Here is a 19,202-nt window from a genome sequence, read left to right on the forward strand (position 1 = left end):
CTATAAGTACGACACCATTTTTCTTTGGAATATTTTGAGTGTACACTTAATTTTAAATTTCTCACTATTTCTGCATGTTACATAAATTACATGACTTTCAAGTGATGGTGGCTCTACCAAACAAACTCAAGTTCAAATTACAGTTATACCTAATTAACAAACGAAAATAAAACAAAATAATGTACTGGACAATATGTCATTTCATTGCCTGAAAGCACATCAGTTTTGTTTGACAAAAATTATCGGTTGATGACTTCTAAATGTGACACTTTACAATGTGAGCATTGTCCAAACCACTAATATTTTTGGAATTAGATTTTTTTCTATTTCTTAAAAGCTGATGTCCAATGACAAAACAGTGGAAATATATCACAGAACTGCTGCTAAATTCTCATGTTTCTTCCCTACAACAGAAATGAACCATAAAGATTAAAAAAATTTACGTAAAAAGCATACAAAGTACTAAAAATTCTAAATGCAATGCAGCAAAACAGGTCAACTATCAAAAACCTGAGATGTTGAGAGGCATAAATGTTTCTCTTATCATTTGTAAAATATAACAATGAAACAGAAGACATATATGTCAAATAATAGTTTAAACATTGAAAAGCTACAGAGAACATAAAACATTCATGGAACTAGGAAGACTATATAATGTAATACTGAAAATAATAAACATGGCCCCACACACACTTGTATTTATAAAACCATGTTCACTGTGCAAGAGCTACTATTTCAGTTTATCTCAAATAGTGATAAACTCACATACGGTACACAATCCTACTTGCTGTCTCACTTGGGGATCCAGAGGGTAAATGCCTGTCCACAGAACTTTGAGTCTAAAGTTTGATCTCTGGTCATTTCTAGAAACACCTCCCAACAATATGAAGGCTAATACAATGTGACATTAAGAGCAACAATTCACTTCATGCCTATTTTACTTTGAGTTGCTGTCTAAAGCTACATACAACATAGAGAAATAGTAGGGAATCTGCTAGTATTATTGTGTGGTTGTAGAAGGATGATTTGCTAGTATTTACTATGTGCTATAAAAACAGAGATGAGGTCACATAAATTATGTACCCACTTATGATATTTAACTAACTAATGTATAAAATTTCCTTGCCCAACACTTAAAACACAACATATGCTAAAATAAAAATGTAAATAAAGACCATAAAATATTCTGCTTTATGTATTTACGTAAGTACAGTTTTCCTAAAAGACTAAAGAGGTCCACCTTAAGTAAACCTAACGCCTGGTATACTTTGCCAGCTACACCAGCATGCACATTTTTTGAAATATAATGACACAGCAACACCAAAATCAAACACATTTGACATGAGAGGGAAAAATTTATTTGGATAAGGAACTATTGAAAATTCTGGTTTGATTTGCACAAAGGAAAGGAAAGGCTGAAAAATAAAAATAACAACAGAAATAGACAAAATGGCTCTGAGCACTATGGGACTCAACTGCTGAGGTCATTAGTCCCCTAGAACTTAGAACTAGTTAAACCTAACTAACCTAAGGACATCACAAACATCCATGCCCGAGGCAGGATTCGAACCTGCGACCGTAGCGGTCTTGCGGTTCCAGACTGCAGCGCCTTTAACCGCACGGCCACTTCGGCCGGCAGAAATAGACAAATAATGAACTTCTGATATGTGTAGTTTTTCTCGGCTCACAGGGGGTATTTTTTCCTCTAGGCAAGATAATAACATAGATGAGAAAAACATGGAGAGATGTGCTGATATAGAAGCATTTAGAGACATAATATACCGTATAAGACTATTTGGAATAGCACTTATAAGAGCTTTAATTAAAAAAAAAAACAGAGAATACATAAATGAAAACTTTCAGTACCATCAACCCTATTTTGGATTATGGTTACCAGCTTTATGACATTACAGAATTCCACAATTACATGACCATGTAGATTCCTGAACATAATTATGACTCTTATTCCATATTTCATTATCTCTGCATTTATATGATGCAGAACTGGGCTTGTTCATGTCTCTTGTTGGACTTAGAGGCTCAAAACAGCCATTTATTTCAAATTTTGTGCCACTGACAGTGAATTAAGTCATACTCACAGAATTTCATCATACAGTGCCAGAAATTTAGGTATGAGGAACACTGTCAGGAAAACAAGACTTAGAATGAAATTTTCACTCTACAGCGGAGTGTGCGCTGATATGAAACTTCCTGGCACATTAAAACTGTGTGCTGGACCAAGACTCAAACTTGGAACCTTGCCTTTCGCGGGTAAGTGCTCTACCGACTGAGCTACCCAAGCACGACTCAGGCCCTGTCCTAACAGCTTTAATTCCACCAGTACCTCGTCTCCTACCTTCCAAACTTCACAGAAACTCTCCTCTTCCCAGGAAAGCTTCTGTGAAATGTGGAAGTTAGGAGACGAGGTACTGGTGGAATTAAAGCTGTGAGGATGGGGCGTGAGTCGTGCTTGGGTAGCTCAGTCGGTAGAGCACTTGCCCGCGAAAGGCAAAGGTCCCGAGTTTGAGTCTCGGTCTGGCATACAGTTTTAATCTGCCAGGAAGTTTCATATCAGCGCACACTGCACTGTAGAGTGAAAATTTCATTCTAGAAACATCCCCAGGCTGTGGCTAAGCCATGTCTCCGCAATATCCTTTCTTCCAGGAGTGCTAGTTCTGCAAGATTCGCAGGAGAGCTTCTGTCAAGTTTGGAAGGTAGGAGATGAGGTACTGGTGGAATTAAAGCTGTGATGATGGGGTGTAAGTCATGCTTGGGTAGCTCAGTCAGTAGAGCACTTGCCCGCGTAAGGCAAAGGTCCCGAGTTTGAGTCTCGGTCCGGCACACAGTTTTAATCTGCCAGGAAGTTTCAAAACAAGACTTGTTCAGGCAACATCTGGTAAGCAAACAAAATGACTTTTGCATAAAAAATTTAAGCAATTTATCCAGCAATTTATTATGCAGAAACAGGACCCTTGTCAGTGATGGCTGATGCAGTGGACCTCAATTGTCCTACTCACCAATAATGCTGGATGTTACTGAAAAACTCTTCATGCTTTTGTGAAAGACCAATGAGAAAAAGTGTGTGGCACTGTCAATTACAAGTACTTCAAATGAATAAGAGCACTACTCCCAGAGTAAAAAAACAGCTTTGTGTGCAGTTGGCACCACACTCACCAACTGCCCAAACAGCAGTGAATAGACACAGAAACAAACTGGGTGATAACTAGTGAAAATTTGCTAGTAAGTCAAGTAAATATTATGCTGAAAGAGAAAATTATTAATACATCCTCAAAGTATTCTTTATTACAACAACAATTTACTATCCATTGCAGCAAGATCGTACTATGGAACACTGCAAGACAAAGTCAAAGAAAAATCCCTAACACTGGAGCACAAACTGAGCTCTTTCACCAAGCATATCATGTGGCTAATCAGCTGTAGGGGGGAGGGGCGGAGGGGGAAGCTTTACACATGTCCAAATCAAATATCCCAGTAGGTTCCTTGACCACTGAACTGTTTAGTACAACTGGAAATCACTTGTCAATATTCAAAGAAAAGATAAGTTCACAACGAATCAGGTAGCTAACGATTACCAAACATAACAAAACAAAATCAGGTATCTCTTCTGTCCTACTCTCTGCAAGTACAATACAGTTTAAGATAACACACTTATGGTAACATGGAGGTCGTCACAACAAAAATGACTGTTCCAGAAACAAATGACAGCAGAGATCGCGAAGTACGTCCAGAGTGTAGCAAAGTCCTCTTAAGTGTATAAAACAATCCAGAGAGCAATCCAAATCATGAATGTATATCAGCCAAGGTCAAAAGTCTACTATTCCATGGCACATGACTATAGGTTTCAGTGACTAAGTGAGAGACAGGTCAGCAATAGCCAGGCTGCAGTGTGTGCTGGTTAGCACTTGTCAGAGGGTGGCAGCATCTTACATGCTTGCCATTCACGTGGGTGAAATTCATGGCTGCTTTCTGGAGCCCAAGTATATCTGACATGTTCTTCCTATCAATACTCAGGCCAGGTGGGATATCTGAATCACACCGGATACTAAAGTATCAAATTCTGAAAATGAAAATTGTCTATGAGGATTATAGCGCAAATATTACAGTCTGTTGCAGATAATAATATATTATTGTAAGAGATTAATAATACAATCCAGAGGAGAAGGATTTTTTAATAAATCCTTTTTATGAATTTAAGTTGGAGTGAACAAAATGAACAGTGAGAGGAAAAGTTTAGTGACACAAAGAACAGTATCAATTCCACAATTTTAGTTAGTTTTATAAACACAAAGTCTTTGGAAATCCGTTTTGAAAACATGTGGAGATTTTATGCAAATCCCTAAACTGATACATACAGACCCAGCAATGCACATACTCATATGAAGTATGCACCACATTACTGCATTGCTCAACATATAAAGCTTGAAAATCACTGTACTATGCATACCATAGAGTACTTTTTATTGTATGTGTTTTCAGGTTTCTTTTTGTCCCATTCCTAAGTGGGGGATGTAAAGACTGACTTTTTGTAAACCAGTCTCTACATGACAGAAACATAAGAGGGCAGAATGATATTAACACATCTTAAACAGGTTTTGGTATGCTCTTTGTAAGTGTTGACCAGCACAGATTATTATCACACACATGAAATTTATCAATTGAAGACATGAAGTTTATAAATGAGGCCACAATCATGTTTGGCACTTTATTCATAAATTATTTACTGGCAATGGTAACTGGTTTTGATCCAAATGTGACCATCTTCAGACCATGTTACACCATTATGGCCTGCGTTGGTGAATGGAGCAGGTATCGTGGATCCCCAATACCTGCTACGTGCACCACCTGCCATCATGGCATAATATGAATTATTCATAAATGTTCATCTTGATTGCACATTATTATAGAGTCTACAATGACCAGTTTCAGCTTGCTGACATCATCAGATCATTAAAAGTATACTGTCATGAGTATCAGTGTCACATAATTTGCACATGCAGGTACATGAGCACTTGCAACTCATAAATAATGTTGTTTCATGTTCTATGATAAAGATAAATTTACATTCTTTGACATTTAGAGCTAGAGTCAATTTCTGCAATAGATTGATCTTTTCGGGGTGGGGTGGGGGTGGGGTGGGGGAAGGGGTTTTGTAGGGGGGTGTTTAGATGGCACTTCCAAATGCAACGATGAGCCAAAACATTCTGACCACTTGCTTAATAGCATGTTGATCTACTTTTGGATGCAATACAGCAGTGATTATGCATGGTATGGATTTGAAAAGTCCTTGGTAGGTTTTTGGAGGTATGCAGCACTTGGTGTCTACACACATCATGCAATTCCAGTAAATTACAGACCAGTGGTTTGTGAACAAGGATCTGGTACTCGATAGTATCCGGGATATGTTCCTTAGGGTTCAAATCAGGTGAAATTGGTGGACAAAACCTCAATGCGTGTTCACTATCTTCCTCCTCAAACCAATGTAGCATAATTCTGGCCTTGTGATGTCAACAATTATACTGATGGAAGACGTCATTGCCATTGGAGAAGACATCATGCATGAAGGGATGTAGATGGTCCACAATAATGTCTACATAGTCTACAGCCTTCACGATGAAACCAATTAGTACTGCAGGTTCCATGGGAGCCCAAATGAATGTCCCCCATAGTGTAATATTGCCACCTTTGGCCTCTATACATGGCTCTATATATTGCGAGCACTCATTCACACAGATGACAGTGTATCCAGACACAACTGTCAACCTGGAGAAACAATAATGTGATTCATCTTATCAAGCGACACATTTCCACTGATTCATGGTCACATCTTGATGCTCTCATGCCTACTGTAATCTTAACTGGCAATACCAATGGGTCAACATGGGAAAATGTAGGGGGGGTCATCTGCTGTGGAGCCCCATGTTCAAGAATGTGCACTGAATGGTGCGCTCGTGTGCTCTAAAACATTTGCGCTTGCACCAGCATTGTATTCTGTCTTCAGATTTACAACAGAGCACCATATACCCTGTTTTACAGAGTGGGTAAGCCCGTGATCTCCATGTCTCAGCACAGAACGAGGTGGTCAGAGGCCTGCACATCCTGTGATGAGGTGTGGACGACCAACATCTCGTTACGTAATTGTAGTTTCACTATCAACAACTTCCTGTGCATGTTCACAACAGTAGCAAACTAACAGCTGACAAGCTTTGCCATTACCGAGATGCTCATTCCAAGCTGTTGGGCCATAAAAATTTAGTCTTTGTCAAAGTCGCTTATGTCAGAGGATTTCACCATTTGTCACCATATCATCACAACAAAGATTGCCCATTCATCTCTGCTCCACTTACATAATTTTCTTACCACGTTATGTGCTCGAAACACCAACAGGTGGCATTCACTCTCCCGTTGCGCAGCGGTCACAATAGACTGACTCACCACAGCATCTAATCAAAATAAGTAATAAGAGCTCTTGGAATCTATTCATGTGCAATAAAAGAGGTCATCGGGCACAATACAGTTCCTAAGATATCACTTCAGAAAATGTTCTAGATTCTACTATGGGCAGCAACATAACTGATGATGGCCAAGGTAGGGAGAATATAAAATGCAGACTGGCAATAGCAAGAAGAGCATTTCTGAGAAAGAGAAATCTGTTATTAAAAATAAAATAGAAACACTCTAGACTCATAAAATATTTTATTTTAAAAACAGAGCAGTTGTTCTTCACACTAGACAAGAGCAGTTAGTGTTCCACGCCATCAGCTCCAGCAGTCAGTATGGAGTATGTGGTGGTGGTGGTTAGTGTTTAACGTCCCGTCGACAACGAGGTCATTAGAGACGGAGCGCAAGCTCGGGTTAGGGAAGGCTTGGGAAGGAAATCGGCCGTGCCCTTTCAAAGGAACCATCCCGGCATTTGCCTGAAACGATTTAGGGAAATCACAGAAAACCTAAATCAGGATGGCCGGAGACGGGATTGGACCGTCTTCCCCCCGAATGCGAGTCCAGTGTGCATGGAGTATGTAACGGTCTGAGTATGGTCAGATATTAGTTGAAACTGGTCACCCTTTTTTTAAAATAAACTGTGTTATGTAGTATAGACTGTGTTATGTTTTTAATCATTTTTATGACCACTGACATTTCCTAAAAACATGTTTCATGAAATTTGCTACCATCGAACTTAAATCTAAGTGTTTGTGAGTCTTTTCTGAAGGAAGAAAGGAGGAAAGATTAGAGTTTAACACACTGTCAAGGTCAAGGTCACTGGGAAAGAAATTGGCCATGCCATTTCAAAGGAACCATGTTGGCATTTACTTGGGGCAATTTGGGGAAATCACCGAAAACCTAAATCTGAATGGCTGGAAACAGATTTGAACCATCATCCTCCCAAATGCAAGTTGTGTGTTCTAACCATTGTGCCACTTCACTCAGTCTTTTCTGAAAGTATTTGTCTGGAGGATAGCCTTACACTGAAGAGAATTATGGACAATCAACATTTCAGACAAGAGAACAGAAGCTTTTGAAATGTGGTGCTACAGAAAGATGCTGAAGAATAACTGGTAAATCAAATAACGAACGAGAATAGAGAGAAACTGGACCAACCACAGTATAATTTAAATTTACTGCAGGATCCTTCAATTGTCTTCTTATAGAAGCTGAGATTGAATGAGAAGCTACATCAGACTGATGATACAACAGTGGAAGTAGTGTATAAGACAATTGTGAGAGCTACTCATGATGCTGCCTTTGAAAGTCTTGGAGTACCTGAGAACATGTCTGGCAAATTTGAAATGATTGGTGGGATGATTATACTGCTGCAAAAGTGAAAGAGTATATGGAGGCCTATAACAGATGGCTTAGAAGCAATAAGACTGATTATAGAAGCAGGTATGTAACACTGACATGAGGGGCAAAGAAAGCAGTAATCAGACAAAAAAATGCTGTGTGGGACTTTAAATGTATAGAAATTAATAACTGCACAGGAAGTTAAAAGTAAAAACAAGTAAAGAAGATGATAAGACAGCTATGAATAAAGGACAGAAGTAGTATAAACTTACAGCTGATGAGTATAGATAGGGGGAGGCATACTACAAAGAACTGTTTAAGAAGATTGATCCAAATTTCATGATATATGCCCCTTTGCAGGCAATGTACATGACACAGAAATCCAGGAGATAACAACACTGGAAGTACAGGATACAGTTAAACAATTCGAAAATGACAAAGCACCAGGTTCTGGAGCTGTATATATGGAGTTATTGAAGACTAGGCCAAACATGTTGTTTGAACATCTTGCAAAGCTATTTAATCTCTGTCTTAGTGGAGAGGAAATCCCTATCAAGTTTAAAGAAGGGTTCATCACAAATGTATTTAAAAAGGGAAGCATCAATGATTGCTTTACTGAGGTATCACAGTTCTCAATTCTATACAGACTCTATATGGTAATACCCTTAAAACTAGAAGTAAGAAAGAAACTGAGGAAGTAGAAGAAAAGGGTGGCTTTCAGGCATGAAGGTTTTGTATCAATAATATCTGCGCCATTAGACAGGTGACTGGCGAGCAACTGGCCCGTGACTTGGAGAGAGATGGTTTTTACAGACTTGCAGAAGACCTACAACAATGTACCACTTTGTAGAATGTGGGAAGCAAGGAACAACCAGAACATTCATAAATGTTATGTACAATGCTTTAGAAAGCTTACTTGTTGTGTTAAAGTTGGGAAGTTACTCTCACAGAAACTTAAGGTTAGCAAGAGATGCTGCTTAGTGCCTACCCTCTTTAAAATACAGGGTGTACATAAAGTCCAGGAACACTTTCAATTATTTTTTGCACAAGAACTAAACATTGTACAGGTGTCATACATATTGCATTTTGAAAAGAAACTCTGAAAGGTTTTTTTACAAACATTCGATATGCAAACCATGAGTGATTCGGCACACGTCAATAAGGTAACCGAATTCTTGCCATAGCCATGCCGGCATGGCATCGTCGACTGTGACAGTCGCTTCCTGTATTCTCTCCTGGAGCTCTGCTACATCAGGTGGTAGAGGCAGTACATACACCAGATCTTTAATGTGTCCCCACAGAAAAAAGTCACACAGAGTGAGATCTGGTGATCGGGGAGGCCATTTCGTGAAACAGCTGTCCCCTTCTGTAGCACGGCCGATCCATCGATGCAGCAGCTCCGTGTTCAGGTACCCACGAACTTCACATGCAGGACTTTCACACTGTCATTGGAACCATTTCGAGTTCACAGGATGCACAACACACTGATTTCTTTGGACTCCTTATGAATGTCCCTCCACATTCATTTCACTCACACTGGGACGTCCGCTTCTCTTTGCCGGGCACAAGCAACCTGACGTAATGAATTTGTTGTGCCAGTGGTAAATGGCCTTCCTTGTTGGTGGCTTCTTACCGTACTTGGTTCTCAATATCTGATGAACAACTGTAGCATACTTTTTTTTGTCGAACTCCAACACACAGAAAGCTTGATCCACACCTGAACTCGCCATGTTTCCGCCAACAGTAAAATTTGGAGGCAGTGGTGTTATGGTGTAGTCGCTCATTATTGGCAAATTACCAAACTAGTCTGTGGCAGTATACATGGAAAAACAAAACTAAACCTTTCAGGGTATCTTTTCAAAATAACATATGTATGTTATATGTATAATGTTTGGTTCTTGTGCAATAAATAATTGAAAGTGTTCCCGGTCTTTATGTACTCCCTGTATTTTTGAAAATTGGATAAGAAAGTGCAAAAACATGGGAATTGAGTAGGTGATGACATCCTTTTCTCCCCATATTTCGCCGACAATCATGTCACTTTTGCTAAGGAAGATGAGGATGTGTCATACATGATAAGAAAGCTTAAAGAAGAATATGAGCAGTGGGGCATGAAAATTAACTTTACAAAGACAGAATACTTCGTTGTCGGAGGCACAGGAAGGGATCTTATGGATGATGGATCCACAGTAAAGTGTAGTCAATCATATAAATAATTATGGACAATCATTTTGGATAAAGGTGGAATCAATAAAGAAATAAAGCATAGAATAGGAAAGGGAAAGGTGTGAATTAAGCTGCTAAACTCTATTATTTGGAATCAAATTTTTTTTTCATTTATTGAATTTCAATTCCCCCCAAAGGGGGCGGGCTGGCAGCAGCTTAGTATGCCGCTCTTCAGCCGACAGATTTTGTGATAAAGATCAAGAGAACAAATAATAAAATACAGGCGATAAAATTGGAGACTGAGAGAGTAACAAGGCGAAAAGAAATCATGGAACTTAAAACAACAACATAGGGATGATGACGCTAATAAAAATACATACAAAGCAGACAGGGAAAACAATAGACAATTAAAAAACACGGCGACAGTCTGGATTCTGTTCGCAAAGGACATAAAATTCACACCTAGCGACAGCATGGTTTCTGTTCGCAACACGAGAAAAACAAACAACACTGAATAGTCACTGGAACACTGCACTAAAAAGTTGGCAAATGTGACACCACAGTCGAGAGCAGGTGGGGGGAAACTGGACAGAAGATGGGAAAACAAAAAAGGGGGGAAAGGAGAGTAAAAAAGAAGGGGGGAGCCGGGAAAGGAGCTGTAGGAGGATGAGGACCCATAAGAGGGGTGGGGGGCAGACGCGACAGGGAGTGGGGTAGGCAGAGGAGGGGAATACAAAAGGACTGGGGGGGAGAAGGGAGGTAGGGAGAGGTTTAGTGGGGAGAAAAACAGGACAGGAGGGGGGGGGGGGGAGAGGGAGCCCAGGGAAAGGACAGAGGAAAGGAGGGGGATGGAGGATCAGAGTTGATAGGAGGGATAAATGGAGGGAGAGAGGGCATCATCCGGGAGGGGGAGGTGACGGAAGCCACCTTGGGAAAGGAGATGGAGGGTGTAGAGATGAAGGGTAGGTGGGACACAACGGTGAAGACGTGGCAGGGGGCAGGGACGGGAGAGGAGAGGAGCAACCAGGGGGTGAGGGGGTTCAAGACGGCGGGAGGTGTAGAGGATGCGGATATGTTCGAGGAATAGGAGCAGATGGGGGAAAGGAATGAGATCATAGAGGATCCGCGTGGGGGACGGGAGGCGAATACGGAAGGCGAGGCGGAGTGCATGATGCTCAAGGATCTGGAGGGACTGATAGAATTTGGGGGGGGGGCAGATATCCAGGCAGGGCTGGCATAACAGAGGATGGGACGGATGAAGGATTTGTAGGTGTGGAGGATGGTAGAGGGGTGCAACCCCCATGTCCGGCCAGAGAGGAGTTTGAGGAGTCGGAGGCGGTTGTGGGCTTTGGATTGGATGGAGCGGAGATGAGGTATCCAGGTGAGGTGACGGTCAATGGTGAGGCCAAGGCAGGTGAGGGTGGGGGTGAGGCGAACAGGACGTGCGCAGACAGTAAGAGAGAAATCCAGGAGGCGGAAGGAGCGATTGGTATGACCTACGATGATTGCCTGGGTCTTGGAAGGATTGAGTTTCAGGAGCCATTGGTTACACCATGCAGCAAAAAGGTCAAGGTGATTCTGGAGAATGCGTTGGGACCGTTGGAGGGTAGGAGCGAGGGCGAGGAATGCGGTGTCAGCAGCATATTGCACGAGGTGTACTGGAGGGGGGGGGTTGGGGCATATCTGCCGTGTACAGGAGGTAGAGGAGAGGGGAGAGGACAGAGCCCTGGGGCACACCGGCAGAGGGGTAGAAGGTGTGGGAATTGGCATGATGGACGGTAACATAGGAGGAGCGGTGGGAGAGGAAGGAGGCCACCAGACAGATGTAGTTGATAGGTAGGGCGTAGGTTTGGAGTTTAAACAGGAGACCGGGATGCCAGACACGGTCGTAGGCCTTTTCGAGGTCAAGTGAGACAAAAATGGCGGAGCGACGGGAGTTAAGCTGGAGGGAGAGGAGATGAGTCATCAGCAGAGAAGGAGGGTCGAAAGCCACATTGGGTGTTTGGGAGGAGGTGGTTTTGGTGGAGGTGGAGATGGATGCGCTGGGAAAGGATGGATTCCAAGAGCTTGCTGAACACCGATGTGAGACAGATAGGACGATAGGAAGAGGCATCAGATGGAGGCTTATTGGGTTTGGAGAACATCAGGATACGGGAGGTTTTCCACAGGTCGGGATAGAAGCCAGTGGCAAGGATGACATTGTAGAGGGTGGCAAGGAGGGAAAGGAAGGAGGGAGGGCAGTGTTTGAGGTGGCGGTAGGTAACGCAGTCGTGGCCGGGAGCAGTGTTGCGTTTAGTGCGGAGTGTGAGGCTGATGTCCTGTGTAGTGATGGGAGTGTTAAGTGCAGAAGGTGGGGTGTGGCCCAAGTACTGGAAGCTAGGAGCAAGGGGAGGGACGGAGGTATTCGTACGGTCCATGACATCAGGGAAGAGGGAATAATCAAAGTGGGGATCATCTGGGATTGAAAAAACATCAGAGAGGTGGGAGGCAAAGTGGTTGGCCTTACTGAGGTTGTCAGGAAAGGGACGGTCATTAAGGAGGAGAGGGTACTGGGGGGTGGGGCGGTTCCCAGTAAGGCGGTGGAACGCAGACCAATACTTGGAAGAGTTGATGGGGAGTGTGGTGTTGAGTCGTGTACATGTCTGGCGCCAGGCTCGGCGTTTCTTCGCAACAAGCAGGTTGCGGATGTGTCGCTGTAATTGCCGGTGGCGAGTAAGTGTATCCCGGTCACGAGTGTGGAGAAAAGAGCGGTAGAGGCGGCGGGACTATCGAAGGAGAAGGACGGCCTGTGGAGGCAGGGCGGGGCGTTGAGGGTGGATGGCTTTGGTGGGGATATGGGTGGCGACGGCGTCAGACAATGTCTGGTGCAGGAAGGCAGCAGCGCGAGCGATGTCATCAGGAGACTGGAGGGTAAGTTCGTGACCGTCAACCTAGGTGTGAATGGAATCCCGGTAGGCATCCCAATTGGCACGGGAGTAATCATGGACAAGTTTAGGAGGGACGTCAGGGCGAGGAGCGTGGCGGGGATGGCGACCGTTAGAGATAGTGAGGAGGACAGGAGCATGGTCACTGCCAATGAGGTCAAGGACATCCGCGGTGATGCGCCCAAGGTGGTTTGGAGAGGCAAGGACCACATCAGGAGTGGTGTTGGATTCGGGCCGGGTGTGCTGAGGCAGGGGAACCAAGTCTCCCTGGAGAGTGGTGAGAAACTGATGCCACCGCCGGAGGTCGGCAGGATCACAGCTCTAGATATTGAAGTCAGCGGCAATCACGTAGGTGGAGAAGGTGCGATCAATGTGGGCCAGGAAATCGTACGGGATGGGGGTGCGAGGGTGGACATAAATGGTGGCACAGGTGATGGTAAGGGTGGGGAAGAAGAGGCTGAGGGTGAGATGCTCGGCAGGATTGTTAAGGAGAGGTTGGGGCCGGACAGGGAGGTGCTTGAGGTGGCCTATAGCAACTCCGCCACGCGCGAGAGGGTACGGGTTATCGGTGCGGTGTAGAGTGTAAGCAGCCGTGGAGATGGAGAGACGGGGTTGAAGGAAGGTTTCATTTAGGACGAAGGCATCCACGCGGTGCTGACGTAGGGTGTGGAGGAAGAGGAGTTTGTGCGTGGGCAGGGAGCGAATGTTGTGGTACAGGATACGGTACGGTTGTTGTGCCATGGGAGTGGAGAGTTAGACAAGGGTGGTGAGGGGGGTGAAGGTGAAGTGGGCCTGGTTGTGGGAGTATGTGGCATAGGTGGTAAGATGGAAGATGGAACGGGCAGCGAGGGCGATTTGGGAAAGAGTGTGTGAGCGCTGGAAGGGGTGGATGTTTTGGAGCACAATGGTGGTGAAACGGATGATGTCCTCAGCAGTAGGGGGAGGGCGGAGCGAGTTGTTGGGGTGGTAGGGGGCATCAACAGGACGGACAGGCACGGTGAGCTCAGGGGTTACTGGTGGAGGTTTCGCTTTACACTTCGAGGAGTAGGTAGGATGTGGTTCATTGCAAGTGTTGCAGGAGGGGGGAGAGGTGAGGTTGGGGCAATGCTTGAGGAAGTGGGAAGCTTTGCAGTGGGGACAAGTAGGGGGGTTCCTGCAGGCAGAGGTAACGTGGTTATTGTAGGTGAAACAGCGTTGGCAGCGGTAGGATTGGACGGGGGAACGGGAGGGGTCCACCTTATGGCGCTGATTGTAGATGAGGGCTCCCTTGGTGAGGAGGCGGTCAATGGAGGAGGAGGATTCGGTGAATATCCGCATGAGAAAAGTCGGCCCGGCATCATTGAAGATGCGACGGGCCGAGCGGATTTCAATGTCGGGCCGGGAATTGAGTTCCGCCAACACCTCAGCCTCCGTGATCACGGGGCTAAGCTTCGTGATCACAGCGGTGAAGGTTGGCGGACGCCGGGGAGATTGAGGCTGACGGGGAGAGGACGGGGTGTGGTAGGGGGTGAGGGTTGCACGTTGGCCAAATTGGATACGGGGAATGCGGGAGAGGAGATCGGTCGGTGTGGAGGGAAGCACTAGGGGATTTGATGAGGACCGAGTCCTTGCGAGGAATCAGTTGGGAAATGGGAGCATTGGGGTAGTATTTCCGGATGGCGAGGGTGAGGAAGCGGGCATCAAGGAATTGAGGGTCAGGATTGGAGAGGACAAAGGTGTGGGTGGCAGGCGGGGCGGGGGCGGGGGTCGGAGCCGCGTTCATGGGGGTGGGTGGGTCACGGGGGCTGGGGGTTTTTTTGGAGGAGACTGCAGGGGAAGGGTCATCATTCGGGCGCTTTGAAGGTTTCGTGGGCACGACCGGGTGGAGAGGGGGCAGGGGTACGGGCTGCAGGGGGAGATGGCGGGGGGCAGGACCACCCTGAGCAGCGGATGACGCAGACGGAGGGGGCGTGGGTGTCACTGAGACTGTGGAACGTCGAGCAGAGATCCGTGCTGGCTTGGAGCCTGTCGGAGGCGGTGCGGGGAGCGGCGGAAAGTCAGTAGCTGTCGATGGGGCGGCAGTGATAGGGGTGGAGGAGTTGGGGGTGGTTACAGCCGAAAGTGGTGCAGGGGTGGGGTGGACAGGGAGAGAAGGAAGGACGGGAAGTGGGGTGGAGGAAGAGCTCCATGTGATGGTGGTTGGAGCAACGGAGGGAGAGGTGAAAATGATAGTGGTGGTGGTGGTCGGTTGGGACACGGCGGCGGCGCGCGAGAAGGGCGGCGGCGGCGACCAGACAGCGACGGCGGCGACCGGCAGGCGGCGGCGGCGGCGGCGGCGGCGGCGGCGAGCACCGGCAGGCGACTGCGGCGGCGAGCCCCGGCAGGCGGCGACAGCGGCGGTGGCGGCGAGCACCGGCAGTCAGTATGGACGGGAAGCAGACGACACGGCAGGGAAACGGCGGGGATCTTCCACGTTGAAGGTGCACCCTGAGAGTAGCCCAGGCAGTGAATCTCTTCGATGAAGAAGAGAGGGAATCCAACCCTCGAATGTGGAATCAAACAACACCAAATAATTTGAAAAGCGGGATATACAAAACTATAGTTGAGAACATTGCTTTCTATGGTGCTCAACTGTGGAAAGTTTCCAGGATAAATGAGAAGAAATTACAAGAAATGGAAGTGGAGTTTTGGTGATGAAGTTGTGAAGTACACTATGTGATCAAAAGTATCCGGACAACCACAAAAACATACGTTTTTCATATTAGGTGCATTGTGCTGCCACCTACTGGCAGGTACTCCATATCAGTGATGTCAGTAGTCATTAGACTTAATGAGAGAGCAGAATGGGGCACTCCGCGGAACTCACAGACTTCGAACGTCGTCACGCGTGATTGGGTGTCACTTGTGTCATACATCTGTATGTGAGATTTCCACACCCCTAAGGATCCCTATGTTGTTTCCAATGTGATAGTGAAGTGGAATTGAGAAGGGACATGTACAGCACAAAAGCGTACAGGCTGACATCATCTGTTGACTGACAGAGACCGCCGACAGTTGAAGGCGGTCACAATGTGTAATAGGCAGACATCTATCCAGACCATTCACACAGGAATTTCGAACTGCATCAGGATCCTATGACAGTTAGGCAGGAGATGAGAAAAATTGGATTTCATGGTTGAGTGGCTGCTCATAAGGCACACATCATGCTGGCAAATGCCAAACAACGCCTTACTTGGCGTAAGGAGCGTAAACATTGGATGACTGAACAGTGGAAAAGCATTGTGTGGAGTGACAAATGACAGTACACAATGTGGCGATCTGGCAGCAGGGTGTGGGTTTGGCGAATGCTCGGTGAATGTCATCTGCCAGTGTGTGTAGTGCCAACAGTAAAATTTGGAGGCAGTGGTGTTATGATGTAGTTGCATTTTCCATGGAGGGGGCTTCCACCCCTTGGTGTTTTGTGTGGCACTATCACAGCACAGGCCTACATTGATGTTGTAAGTACCTTCTTGCTTCCCACTGTTGAAGAGCAATTCGAGGATGGCAATTGCACCTTTCAACACGATCGAGTACCTGTTCATAATGCATGGCCTGTGGGGGAGTGGTTACACGACCATAACATCCCTGTAATGGACTGGCCTGCACAGAGTCCAGACCTGAATCCTATTGAACACCTTTGGGATGTTTTGGAATGCCGACTTTGTGCCAAGCCTCACTGATCAACATTGACACCCTCTCCTCAGTGCAGAATTCCATGAAGAATGGGCTGTCATTCCCCAAGAAACCTTCCAGCACCTGATTGAGTGTATGCCTGTGACAGTGGAAGCTGTCATCAAGGCTAAGGGTGGGCCAACAGGATATTGAATTCCAGAATTACCGATGGAGGGCGCCATGAACTTTTAAGTCATTTTCAGACAGGTGTCCGGATACTTCTGCTCACATAGTGTAACAAGAAGTGGCAAAATAAGAAATGAAGTGTTACCAGAACAGATCAGAGATACAGCGGATATTGTAGAGACAAGTGAAAATAAATGGTTAACGTGGTATGGACATCTTAGAAGGATGCCCAAGGAAAGATGGCCATCTAAAATATGGCACTGGAGACCTCCATGACGACAGTAATGCCCACTTTACTCTTTACTCTCAGTCTGCATTTGGCTCTGTCTGGTTCTGTCTCAGGTTTGTTTTTCTGGCAGTGTTAGTTATACGTGAACAGTGATTCACAGCAGTAGGGATATGTTTACTGAACTTTGTGAATGGGTTCACTGAACAAAATAAAAGAGTGCACGCAGATACTATGCTCAGCTGTTCCTGCAGTGATGGCAACCAAATTTTAAATTTTTTGCATCTTCATGTAGATGCCTATGAGAAACTTGAGTTTTGTATTGTATATTTTAGTGAATTCATACTGTAGGCTTTTTTAATGTTATGAAGTTATTTCTGCAGAAACAAAAGTAAATGTGGTGACAAACAAAATACATCATAGTTACATTATTACTCAGTAATGAGCTATCAAACATTGTGGGTCCCTTATGAAAAAATGCTCAGAAAATATCCCTTAACAACTTACAAAATTTTGTTAGTAAAGTTGGGTTCATCATGTACAATTACAATGCTGAGCAATATAGGGTGTAGTTCCACGGGAGTGGTATTTAGTGTTTCCAGTCTCTGCCCAATGGATTTGTGGGTAATCATGGTTAAGGGCAAAGCTAATAAAACACACAAATTTGGTACAGTACAAACTGCTAAGAACACACACAAATCTGGTACAGTATGAACTTACAGATAGTTGTGAGTGATAACAGGCTGCTGGTTCTGTGGATTTGTTCTGTTGTCTCTATACAATTATTATTATTTCTTTTTCCTGTCTCAGACGTTATGTCTGGTTAAAAATGGAAAGTGACGCGGACCTTGATCAAGTGTGACTTCCTTTTAACTGTACGGTATATGATACATTGCATTTAGGAACTTTCGGGTAATTGAACATGTATCAATAATTACAGATTTCTGTAGTTGCATACATATGTTTGGATGTAGCTGTATTGCGTTGATGTACTGGTGGATACTGTGTGGTATGACTCCTGTAGTTGATAGTATAATTGGTACAATGTCAACTTTATCCTGATGCCACATGTCCTTGGCTGCCTCAGTCAATTGGAGGTATTTTTCAATTTTTTCTCCTGTTTTCTTCTGTATATTTGTTGTATCGGATATGGATATTTCGATTATTTGTGTTAATTTCTTCTTTTTATTGGTGAGTATGATGTCAGGTTTGTTATGTGGTATTGTTTTATCTGTTATAATGGTTCTGTTCCAGTATAATTTGTATTCATCATTCTCCAGTACATTATGTGGTGCATACTTGTATGTGGGAACATGTTGTTTTATTAGTTTATGTTGTAGGGCAAGCTGTTGATATATTATTTTTGCTACATTGTCATGTCTTTTGTGGTATTCTGTACTTGCTAGTATTGTACATCTGCTTGTGACGTGGTCTACTGTTTCTATTTGTTGTTTGCAAAGTCTGCATTTATCTGTTGTGGTATTAGGATCTTTAATAATATGCTTGCTGTAATATCTGGTGTTTATTGTTTGATCCTGTTTTGCAATCATGAATCCTTCCATCTCACTGTATATATTGCCTTTTCTTAGCCATGCGTTGGATGCGTCTTGATCGATGTGTGGCTGTGTTAGATGATACGGGCGCTTACCATGTAGTGTTTTCTTTTTCCAATTTACTTTCTTCGTATCTGTTGATGTTATGTGATCTAAAGGGTTGTAGAAGTGGTTATGAAATTGCAGTGGTGTAGCCGATGTATTTATATGAGTGATTGCTTTGTGTATTTTGCTAGTTTCTGCTCGTTCTATAAAGAATTTTCTTAAATTGTCTACCTGTCCATAATGTAGGTTTTTTATGTCGATGAATCCCCTTCCTCCTTCCTTTCTGCTTAATGTGAATCTTTCTGTTGCTGAATGTATGTGATGTATTCTATATTTGTGGCATTGTGAACGTGCAAGTGTATTGAGTGCTTCTAGGTCTGTGTTACTCCATTTCACTACTCCAAATGAGTAGGTCAGTATTGGTACAGCATAGGTATTTATAGTTTTTGTCTTGTTTCTTGCTGTCAATTCTGATTTGAGTATTTTTGTTAGTCTTTGCCTATATTTTTCTTTTTGTTCTTCTTTAATATTTGTATTATCTATTTCTATTTTTTGTCTGTATCCTAGATATTTATAGGCATCTGTTTTTTCCATCGCTTCCATGTAGTCGTTGTGGTTATCCAACATGTAATCTTTTTGTTTAGTGTGTTTTCCCTTGACTATGCTATTTTT

This window comes from Schistocerca americana, chromosome X, assembly GCF_021461395.2.
Source record: "Schistocerca americana isolate TAMUIC-IGC-003095 chromosome X, iqSchAmer2.1, whole genome shotgun sequence".
Lineage (NCBI taxonomy): Eukaryota > Metazoa > Arthropoda > Insecta > Orthoptera > Acrididae > Schistocerca > Schistocerca americana.